The following is a 12,474-nucleotide window of genomic DNA, read 5'->3' as shown; positions in this document are numbered from 1 at the left end:
TACATACACATGCAGAGATACACCAAAACATTCGCACACACTCACCATCCCTGCACGTACACACACATACAACACACACAAAACCATGCACACAAATGCGCATACATATGCAGACACGCAAACCTATAAGGAGGCACATGCATACTTAACAGCACACATAAACCATCACTGCTCATTCCATCAGTTGCCTTGCTCAATGTTGTGTTTGCTCAGTTGTATGCGACTGCATGGAAAAATTAAGTCATAGAAAACCAGAAGTACGAAAACATTTTCACAATGAGTGGCATTCGCCTTTCGGTAAAAACCAACTGATGCATTCATAGATTCTCCTTTGTTCAATATTGCTTTTTAAATGTTTTTGTAAGGTTGAATGCCATTCATCTTGAACATGTGATTTCTCTGGTTTGTTCTGTACAAGAATTTCAAAGACACCTTTCACTTCACTCCTTTTGAACGTTTTGTGGGAGACATTTATTTTTATTTTTAATTTGATGCTGTGAGGTATGGGGAGTTATAACCTTAAAACTTCGTCAGTCTTTCCAGTGCTTCCTTTTTTGCTCCCATGTTCCTCTTCCCATGTATTCTCCTTCTCTTCCTTCACATCTCCGTCCTCCATGTTTGTCTCTGGGGGACTGACCAACCTCCCATCTATCCCCCATTTTTAAAATGCGTTTACATTTCCCTCTCCCATGCCACTCCAATGCTTTCTTTTTTTTTTTTTCTTAGTAGGGCCGATCCTGTGGACTCTCTAAACCTTAGGACCATATTTAAACTTTTTTAGCGCCGCATTTGCGCTGCTTTTTGATGCAAAAGTGGAGCAAACTTCCAAAATACAATTGTATTTTGTAAGTGTGCGCTGCTTTTGCATCAACAAATGACGAAAATGCGGCGCTAAAAAAGTATAAATATGGGCCTTAGAGTACCTAGTCAAAGACGAGCCCTCCCAGTGACCATAAGAAATGAATAAAGGCTGTAAGCTGTAGGAAACAGCAAGAACAAGATCATATTGTCAAGAGCTCGCTCCCCCACGTCCGCAGCACCACCTTGCTGTGTCCGTGTCCCTGACCCCCGCCCACGCTGCTGCTAGCATGTTCGAGGCCCGTCTAGTGGGCTTCTGGTAAGCTTTGTGCCGTTTTCACTGTATTGTGTCTGTATTCTGTGCCCTGCTTTAATCTGCTTTTTGGCCCCATTTGCGTCGCTAGACTTGTGTGCATTGTGCCGTTTTCGCCGTATTTGTGACTATATTCTGTGCCTTGCTTTTTGTGCCTTTTGCTCCTTTTTGCATTCATTTGTGCCTTTTTTAACCACTTTCGCCCCTTGGGCGCTCCCCCTTGCCGCTTTCCCCTGCCTCCTTGCGGCCCGCCCCCCTCGCGCCCCCATTCGACGCTCTCTCCCGCCTCCCAGCTGCTCCTCCCTCCCCCCTCCCTTCTTAATGGCTGGCGCTGCGTGTGGAGGGTGAGCGACCTCTGACCTGATTTCGGTCAAGAGCTCGCTCCCCCACGTCCGCAGCACCACCTTGCTGTGTCCGTGTCCCTGACCCCCGCCCACGCTGCTGCTAGCGTGTTTGAGGCCCGTCTAGTGGGCTTCTGGTAAGCTTTGTGCCGTTTTTACTGTATTGTGTCTGTATTCTGTGCCCTGCTTTAATCAGCTTTTTGGCCCCATTTGCGTCGCTAGACTCGTGTGCATTGTGCCGTTTTCGCCGTATTTGTGACTATATTCTGTGCCTTGCTTTTTGTGCCTTTTGCTCCATTTTGCATCCATTTGTGCCTTTTTTAACCGCTTTCGCCCCTTGGGTGCTCCCCCTTGCCGCTTTCCCCTGCGGCTGCCTCCCTGTGGCCCCGCCCCCCTCGTGCCCCCATTCGACGCTCCCTCCCGCCTCCCAGCTGCTCCTCCCTCCCCCCTCCCTTCTTAATGGCTGGCGCTGCGCGTCAAGGGTGAGCGACCTCTGACCTGATTTCGGTCAAGAGCTCGCTCCCCCACATCCGCAGCACCACCTTGCTGTGTCCGTGTCCCTGACCCCCGCCCATGCTGCTGCTAGCGTGTTCGAGGCCCGTTTAGTGGGCTTCTGGTAAGCTTTGTGCCGTTTTCACTGTATTGTGTCTGTATTCTGTGCCCTGCTTTAATCTGCTTTTTGGCCCCATTTGCGTCGCTAGACTCGTGTGCATTGTGCCGTTTTCGCCGTATTTGTGACTATATTCTGTGCCTTGCTTTTTGTGCCTTTTGCTCCATTTTGCATCCATTTGTGCCTTTATTCACCACTTTCGCCCCTTGGGCGCTCCCCCTTGCCGCTTTCCCCTGCCGCTGCCTCCCTGCGGCCCCGCCCCCTCGCGCCCCCATTCGACGCTCCCTCCCGCCTCCCAGTTGCTCCTCCCTCCCCCCCTCCATTCTTAATGGCTGGCGCTGCGCGTCGAGGGTGAGCGACCTCTGACCTGATTTCGGTCAAGAGCTCGCTCCCCCACGTCCGCAGCACCACCTTGCTGTGTCCGTGTCCCTGACCCCCGCCCACGCTGCTGTTAGCGTGTTCGAGGCCCGTCTAGTGGGCTTCTGGTAAGCTTTGTGCCGTTTTCACTGTATTGTGTCTGTATTCTGTGCCCTGCTTTAATCTGCTTTTTGGCCCCATTTGCGTCGCTAGACTCGTGTGCATTGTGCCGTTTTCGCCGTATTTGTGACTATATTCTGTGCCTTGCTTTTTGTGCCTTTTGCTCCATTTTGCATCCATTTGTGCCTTTTTTAACCGCTTTCGCCCCTTGGGCGCTCCCCCTTGCCGCTTTCCCCTGCCGCTGCCTCCCTGTGGCCCCGCTCCCCTCGCACCCCCATTCGACGCTCCCTTCCGCCTCCCAGCTGCTCCTACCTCCCCCCTCCCTTCTTAATGGCTGGCGCTGTGCGTCAAGGGTGAGCGACCTCTGACCTGATTTCGGTCAAGAGCTCGCTCCCCCACGTCCGCAGCACCACCTTGCTGTGTCCGTGTCCCTGACCCCTGCCCACGCTGCTGCTAGCGTGTTCGAGGCCCGTCTAGTGGGCTTCTGTTAAGCTTTGTGCCGTTTTCACTGTATTGTGTCTGTATTCTGTGCCCTGCTTTAATCTGCTTTTTGGCCCCATTTGTGTCACTAGACTCGTGTGCATTGTGCCGTTCTCGCCGTATTTGTGACTATATTCTGTGCCTTGCTTTTTGTGCCTTTTGCTCCATTTTGCATCCATTTGTGCCTTTTTTCACCACTTTCGCCACTTTGGCGCTCCCCCTTGCTGCTTTCCCCTGCTGCTGCCTCCCTGCGGCCCCGCCCCCTCGCGCCCCCATTCGACGCTTCCTCCCGCCTCCCAGATGCTCCCCCCTCCCTTCTTAATGGCTGGCGCTGCGCGTCGAGGGTGAGCGACCTCTGACCTGATTTCGGTCAAGAGCTCGCTCCCCCACGTCCGCAGCACCACCTTGCTGTGTCCGTGTCCCTGACCCCCGCCCACGCTGCTGCTAGCGTGTTCGAGGCCCGTCTAGTGGGCTTCTGGTAAGCTTTGTGCCGTTTTCACTGTATTGTGTCTGTATTCTGTGCCCTGCTTTAATCTGCTTTTTGGCCCCATTTGCGTCGCTAGACTCGTGTGCATTGTGCCGTTTTCGCCGTATTTGTGACTATATTCTGTGCCTTGCTTTTTGTGCCTTTTGCTCCATTTTGCATTCATTTGTGCCTTTTTTAACCGCTTTCGCCCCTTGGGCGCTCCCCCTTGCCGCTTTCCCCTGCCGCTGCCTCCCTGCGGCCCCGCCCCCCTCTCACCCCCATTCGATGCTCCCTCCCACCTCCCAGCTGCTCCTCCCTCCCCCCTCCCTTCATAATGGCTGGCGCTGCGCGTCGAGGGTGAGAGACCTCTGATCTGATTTCGGTCAAGAGCTCGCTCCCCCACGTCCGCAGCACCACCTTGCTGTGTCCGTGTCCCTGACCCCCACTGCTGCTAGCGTGTTCGAGGCCCGTCTAGTGGGCTTCTGGTAAGCTTTGTGCCGTTTTCACTGTATTGTGTCTGTATTCTGTGCCCTGCTTTAATCTGCTTTATGGCCCCATTTGCGTCGCTAGACTCATGTGCATTGTGCCGTTTTCGCTTTATTTGTGACTATATTCTGTGCCTTGCTTTTTGTGCCTTTTGCTCCATTTTGCATTAATTTGTGCCTTTTTTAACCGCTTTCACCCCTGGGGCGCTCCCCCTTGCCGCTTTACCCTGCTGCTGCCTCCCTGCGGCCCCGCCCCCCTTGTGCCCCCATTCGACGCTCCCTCCCGCCTCCCAGCTGCTCCTCCCTCCCCCCTCCCTTCTTAATGGCTGGCGCTGCGCATCGAGGGTGAGCGACCTCTGACCTGATTTTGGTCAAGAGCTCGCTCCCCCACGTCCGCAGCACCACCTTGCTGTGTCCGTGTCCCTGACCCCCGCCCACGCTGCTGCTAGCGTGTTCGAGGCCCGTCTAGTGGGCTTCTGGTAAGCTTTGTGCCGTTTTCACTGTATTGTGTCTGTATTCTGTGCCCTGCTTTAATCTGCTTTTTGGCCCCATTTGCGTCGCTAGAGTCGTGTGCATTGTGCCGTTTTCGCCGTATTTGTGACTATGTTCTGTGCCTTGCTTTTTGTGCCTTTTGCTCCATTTTGCATCCATTTGTGCCTTTTTTAACCGCTTTCGCCCCTTGGGCGCTCCCCCTTGCCGCTTTCCCCTGCCGCTGCCTCCTTGCAGCCCGCCCCCCTCGCGCCCCCATTCGACGCTCCCTCCCGCCTCCCAGCTGCTCCTCCCTCCCTCCTCCCTTCTTAATGGCTGGCACTGCGCGTCGAGGGTGAGCGACCTCTGACCTGATTTCGGTCAAGAGCTCGCTCCCCCACGTCCGCAGCAACACCTTGCTGTGTCCGTGTCCCTGACCCCGGCCCACGCTGCTGCTAGCGTGTTCGAGGCCTGTCTAGTGGGCTTTTGGTAAGCTTTGTGCCGTTTTCACTGTATTGTGTCTGTATTCTGTGCCCTGCTTTAATCTGCTTTTTGGCCCCATTTGCGTCGCTAGACTCGTGTGCATTGTGCCGTTTTCGCCGTATTTGTTACTATATTCTGTGCCTTGCTTTTTGTGCCTTTTGCTCCATTTTTCATCCATTTGTGCCTTTTTTAACCGCTTTCTCCCCTTGGGCGCTCCCCCTTGCCGCTTTCCGCTGCCGCTGCCTCCCTGCAGCCCCGCCCCCCTCGCGCCCCCATTCGACGCTCCCAGCTGCTCCTCCCTCCCCCTCCCTTCTTAATGGCTTGCGCTGCGCGTCCGCGCTGCGCGTCCGCGCCGCTGGCCACGCCTGGACCGCGCCCAGCGCCACCCCCCCTGGTCCGCACGGCCCTCGCACCACGAGATGTCACTACACGGCTAACCAACTCAGCGCCCTCAACCCCGGCCGCTCCACAACATGTTTCCAGTCATCTCCAAAGAACACCAAGGGACCCTTCTCCTGCCTCGCCTGCAACTTCACCTGCCACAGAACAAGGAAACCTGCCACAACCGCAACAAACCACCTCCACTGCATACTCCTCAACACACGCTCCGCACGCAAGCACGCCATCGAGCTCTGGGACCTGCTCAACACCACCGCCCCAGACGTAGCATTCCTGACCGAAACCTGGTGGAACGACTCCTCAGCACCTGACATCGCCATAGCCATCCCAGACGGCTACAAGATCACCAGAACAGATCGCCCAAACGGACTCGTCGGAGGAATAGCCATCGCCCACAAGTCCACCCTCAAAATCCATACCCACACGGACGACACTCTCAAGACCGCCGAACACCTACACTTCCGTATCCACACTGACCCCAACACCACCCTCAGGGGAACGCTCATCTACCGACCCCCAGGACCACGAGCACCCTTCAGCAACTCCATCGCCGACCTCACGAGCAGCCACGCGCTCACCTCTATGGACTACATCCTCCTTGGAGACCTCAATTTCCACTTGGAGAACAACAACAACGCCAACACCACATCCCTGATCGACAACCTCTCCAACCTAGGCCTCAGACAACTGGTCAACACACACACGCACATCGCCGGCCACACGCTCGACCCGATCTTCTCCGCAAGCAACCACGTCACCTTTATCCACACCACCGAACTCCACTGGACCGACCGCCACTGCATTCACTTCACATTCAAGAAGCATACCGAACACCACCGCACCCAAACTACCACCTCACCGCCGCTGGAGCAAAGTCACCGAAGACACACTGACCAGCACCCTCGCCCAGAACCCGCCCTCCGACTCCACCGACCCAGACACCGCCGCTCTCAACCTACGACAGTGGATCAACGACTGCGCCAACACCCTCGCACCACTCAAGAGGTCCACCGACAACCAAGGAAAGAAAAAAGCCGCCTGGTTCACGACGAACTCCTCACCTCCAAACGCACCTACCAGAAACTAAAGAAGAAATGGCTCCTCGAACACACACCCGACAGCCTGGCAGCCCACAAGGAGGCTACCCGCAAGCACCACCAGCTAATCCGACTCGCCAAACGTTCCCACTTCACAGAATGCCTGAACAACAATGCACACGACAGCAAAGAACTCTTCTGCATCGTGAAAGAGCTCTCCAACCCCAGCGCCAACGTCAACGACAACCCACCATCCCAAGAACTCTGCGACACCCTGTCCACCTTCTTCTATCAGAAGATCACCGACATCCACAACAGCCTCAACACCATGCCTCCGTCAGACCCCACCCCCGACAACTCCACCTGCGCCAACCGCCTCACCGCCTGGATCCACGTAGACGACGCTGAAACTTGCAAGATCATGAACTCCATCCACTCAGTATCCCCTTCAGACCCATGCCCCACCACGTCTACAACAAAGCCGACTCTACCATCGCCCCCCAACTTCGAAAGGTCATCAACTTATCCTTCGAAACCGTGACTTTCCCGGACAGCTGGAAGCACGCTGAAATCCACGCACTCCTCAAGAAACCCAAGGCAGACCCCAACGACCTCAAAAACTTCCACCCGATCTCCCTCCTCCTCTTCCCGGCGAAGGTCATCGAGAAGATCGTCAACGCTCAGCTCACCCACCACCTCGAGGACAACTACATCCTGGACCCCTCCCAGTCCAGTTTCAGACGCAACCACAGCACCGAGACTGCTCTCCTCGCCGCTACAGATGACATCAGACAGCAAATGGACAACGGCGAAACATCAGCCCTCATCCTCCTGGACCTTTCAGCCGCCTTCGGCACGGTTTGCCACCGCACCCTACTAACACGCCTCCACGAATCCGGAATACAAGGAAAAGCCCTCAACTGGATCTCCTCCTTTCTCTCCGGCAGAACCCAGAGAGTCCGACTCCCACCCTTCTGTTCCGAAGCCACCAACATCATCTGCGGCATACCCCAAGGCTCCTCTCTAAGCCCGACGCTGTTCAACGTCTACATGGCCCCCCTCGCACAACTAGCCCGTCAGCACCACCTCAACATTCTCTCCTATGCCGACGACACCCAGCTCATCCTCTCCCTCACCAAAGACCCACACACCGCCAAAGCCAACCTCCACGAGGGAATTAAGTCCATCGCCGAGTGGATGAGAAATAGCCGCCTGAAGTTGAACTCCGACAAGACGGAGGTCCTCATCCTCGGACGCAACCCCTCGGCCTGGGACAACTCCTGGTGGCCCACCGCGCTGGGACTCCCTCCAATGCCAGCCAACCACGCACGCAACCTGGGTTTCGTCCTCGACTCCGCCCTCACCATGTCCAAGCAGGTCAACGCAGTTTCCTCCTCCTGCTACAACACCCTCTGCATGCTCCATAGAATCTACAAATGGATCCCGACGGAAACCAGAAAAACGGTGACCCAGGCCCTCGTCAGCAGTAGACTAGACTACGGCAACGCACTCTACACAGGCATCCCAGCAAAAGACATCCGACGCCTCCAACACATCCAAAACGCCTCCGCCCGACTGGTCCTCAATGTACCCCGCCGATGCCACATCTCCCACCACCTGAAAGACCTCCACTGGCTCCCCGTGGACAAGAGGATCACCTTCAAGCTCCTCACCCACGCTCACAAGGCACTCTACAACGCCGGACCAGCCTACCTGAACAACAGACTCAACTTCTACGTCCCCTCCCGCCAACTACGCTCCACCAACCTCGTCCTCACCATTGTTCCCCGCTTCCAACGCAAGACCTCCGGCGGCAGATCCTTCTCCTACCTCGCCGCCAAGACCTGGAACACCCTCCCGACCCCCCTGCGGCAGACCCAGGACCTTCTCACCTTCAGGAAACTCCTCAAGACCTGGCTCTTCAACCAGTAGGAGCAGCCCCCCCCCCTCAGCGCCTTGAAACCCTAACGGGTACGTAGTGCGCTCTATAAATATTGTGATTGATTGATTGATTGATCATATTGGAATGGCGGTGAGACATTAATAGCTTTTATTCTGATTTTCAAAAATCCTTGATTCCCTGTTTTTTTGCCTTAGCATAACAGACCGCCCATGAAGCTCAGCCATTGACAGAAGGAGGTAGAGGCTAATTTAAAAGTGGAGTACAACGCCCATTAAGCTCAGCCATTGACAGAAGGAGGCAGAGGATGATTTAAAAGTGGAGTACAAGGATCCGCAGAGGCATATTTATACTCTCTGTTGAATCAGCGTCATTTTTATTGACGCTAATTCCTATAACAACTACATCTCATCAACACATACCTGACTTACCTGTAGTGTGCAGAGAAGTCTGCCAGGAGCATTGGCTCACACACATAGGAATACAATATAAATGCCCATCACATACCATGTGCCAGATGTGTGATAAGTGGTACCACACCTACTGTAGTGCCACCTCACATGCACCACTTTCTGACCCACAACACCATCATGTCTGTACCAGGTACAATGAATGGCCCACCATGGGGCAGAGTCACTGTCAGACAGTGCAGATCATGGATGCCATAGTAGGACCCTGTAGGAGAATACAGGAAATAACTGACCTCACATGCGCTGTGCCAAGGGACAGATTTGCAAAGTAGTTGAGCTCCATCCTATAGTCTGCACTGTACATGTGTTGACAGTATAAATGCGGATTCATGTGTTTGAAGATAGGAGAGACACTAGTAGGTATGTTGATCATCCTGTAACAATGGGATACACACTCTTGGACACCTCACAGTTGCCACAAACGCTCAAAGTGCCACTGTGATGGCCTGCACTGTATGTACAACTTTGCAGATGACCATTTCTTAATGACTTGAAGCCACATTGTAATTCGGCCACTCTCCCATGTAGTATGTAGAGTGGAAGGGACGTCAATGTGTGATGCTGCAGGTCTGTCACCACAAGATACATAGCATGATGATGCTGCTCAGATGTAGGTGTCACCTAAAACCTGAGGCAGTGCCAACAACAAACACTACCACATGTATGGCCCACCATGGGACAGAGTCACTGTCAGACAGTGCAGATCATGGATGCCATAGTGGGACCCTGTAGGAGAATACAGGACATAACTGACCTCACATGCACTGTGCCATGGGACACATTTGCAAAGTAGCTGAGCGCCATCCCATAGTCTGCACTGTACATGCGTTGACATTATAAATGCTGATTCATGTGTTTCAAGAAAGGAGAGACAATGGTAGGTATGTTGATCATCCTGTAACAACGGGATACACACTCTTGGACACCTCACGGTTGCCACAAACATTAGCTGCCACTCTGGATCACCAACGGACCTATGTAAACACCCAAAGGGGGTGATTCTTACCTTGGCGGGCGGCGGAGGCCGCCCGCCAAAGTACCCCCGCCAGAACACCGTACCGCGGTCGTCAGACCGCTGCGGCGATTCTGGGTTTTCCACTGGGCTGGCGGGCGACCGCCAAAAGGCCGCCCGCCAGCCCAGTGGAAAACAACCTTCCCACGAGGACGCCGACTCTGAATGGAGCCGGCGGAGTGGGAAGGTGCAACGGGTGCAGTGGCACCCGTCGCGTATTTCAGTGTCTGCAAAGCAGACACTGAAATACAAAGTGGGGCCCTCTTACGGGGGCCCCTGCAGTGCCCATGCCACTGGCATGGGCACTGCAGGGGCCCCCAGGGGCCCCACGACACCCCATACCGCCATCCTGTTCCTGGCGGGTGAACCGCCAGGAACAGGATGGCGGTATGGGGTGTCAGAATCCTCCATGGCGGCGCAGCGAGCTGCGCCGTCATGGAGGATTCATTTGGGCAGCGGAAAACCGGCGGGAGACCGCCGGTTTTCCACATCTGACCGCGGCCAAACCGCCGCGGTCAGAATGCCCTGCGGGGCACCGCCAGCCTGTTGGCGGTGCTCCCGCCAACCCTGGCCCCGGCGGTCCATGACCGCCAGGGTCAGAATGACCCCCAAAGTGCCATTGTCATGGCCTGCACTATATGTACAGCTTTGCAGATGACCATTTCTTAATGACTTGAAGCCACATTGTAAATTGTCCACCCTCCCATGCAGTATGTAGCGTGGAAGGTACGTGCAATGTGTGTTGCTGCAGGTCTGTCACACAAGATACATAGCATGATGATGCTGCTCAGATGTAGGTGTCACCTAAAACCTGATGCAGTGCCAACAACAAACACTACCCTAGGGGTGCTATTTGCAGGTTGCAATAAGGAAGTAGACTGTGCTGTGATGATTGTGCCACCAATGCATGCTACATACTGCTGCGCGCACAGAAAGAGCCAATTGTCTATCAAAACAGCATATGTATTGGACGGCGTCCCTTCCTGCACAGATACATCCACCTCTACAGGGAAGCTAGTCAAGTACCCTGGTGCAAGGTAGGTAGTGTAGGTGCACAGCTGCATATGAGCAACTGGGGCAGAGGACAACAAAGGGTTGCCTAGTAACATGTCACACATGGGGCATTCTTGCATAGTCTAAATATTGCAGGACAGTGCAGCCAACTTCGGAGATGTGTTGTGCATTGTCACTTACCCATTTCAAAGGCCCTAGGTGCCACACATCATCTGCAATGGCACATGTCAAAATGGATGGGATGTTCAGGCTCTATAGTGCTACCATTTTGCCACCACATCTGACCCCATTGTGTTGTGAGGATGTGTCATGTCCCCTCAAGTGAGAGCACACTGATGCACTACACAACACATGGTACATACATACTGACCATCAGTCAGGAATCCAAATAATATGCCCTGGGTCCTTGAGCCAAGCACAAGATTGTCATGTCCAACAACCCAGTGCTGAGGAGACCTTACACAGGTTCAGGAACTCACACAGCACCACACCACAAACACATATAAGTCACAACCACCTCAAAATATCAACTGCCATGCTACATGACAAACCTGTTGCAAGCCTGAACAACAAGTTACTCCTTTCATTTTTTGCAGTGGATCAGGGTTATGGCATACAGCCATTGAAAATGACCCCATTTCCCAACGCAAGCACAGCAGCAGAGCAGTTCATATAATGAGGGACATCGGAAGACACAGACGATTGTGGAGAACACATTTGCCAACCTGAAAATTTGGTAAGACAGTAATGTTTGAACAGACCACTGTCACAACTCAGTGTAAGAGTTTCAATGGTTGCATGGAGCATGAGTGACAAGGGGGACATCATTGGTAACAATGGTCATCATGATTAGCCCATGTATGACAAGCAATGGAAGAATTTGAGCCTGTGCAGTACATCCATGGTAATCAGTCCTGCCACTGTCATGGGTCCCAATCCTGACACAGGGTACACATGAGCTCACACTTTGCACGGGCACATCCGGGGAATGCACATCAGAATCGATGAGAACATATGCAGCTAGGGCTGCAGGTCCACCACACACAAACAACAACCTTTGCTAATGTAATGAGTTTAATCAAACCTTTGTGGACAAAACATAAAATGCGTGGAATGTAGGCAGAGTGTGTCAATCACACTATGTACCAAATATGTACACATTTCAGACATATGTGTAGTCCACACACAAGTCACCATAAACTCAAGAACTACATATAGAGACAGTTGTCGGGTAACATTACCTAGGTAGCATTCTTCAGCCATCATCAACAATGCCGTCTTAAGTGTTATGCTACGTTATACAACTACACACATCACATAAGTAAACACAATTCACATTCACATACCAGAACTGTTGCATAGTACTGACTGCCATACATATGTGGATACACGATTGTCACACATGCATACATATGCATGACGTGCAAATATTTGCATGCTGTTGAGTCTGTAACACACACATCGGTGTGACAGACCAATCACACCCAAATCACAATCTTGCATGGACTACCACATGTGGGCATGCACAATATGCCACACTGCAGCACAGCCCATTCCATTTGTAAGTTCATACAGGGTGCATCCACAGACAATGCAACAAAATCACGCAATGATGAATAGAGTTAAAAAAATTGACCAAATGCGTCAAAAACATCCTCAAACACGAACTATATGACCCATAGGCTCTTAGCGTGAATTCCAATGTTGCACTCCTCTCAATG

The sequence above is a fragment of the Pleurodeles waltl genome, chromosome 10 (assembly GCF_031143425.1).
Source record: "Pleurodeles waltl isolate 20211129_DDA chromosome 10, aPleWal1.hap1.20221129, whole genome shotgun sequence".
NCBI lineage: Eukaryota > Metazoa > Chordata > Amphibia > Caudata > Salamandridae > Pleurodeles > Pleurodeles waltl.
The sequence above is the reverse complement of the archived record's forward strand: the minus strand, read 5'-3'. Positions refer to the sequence as shown.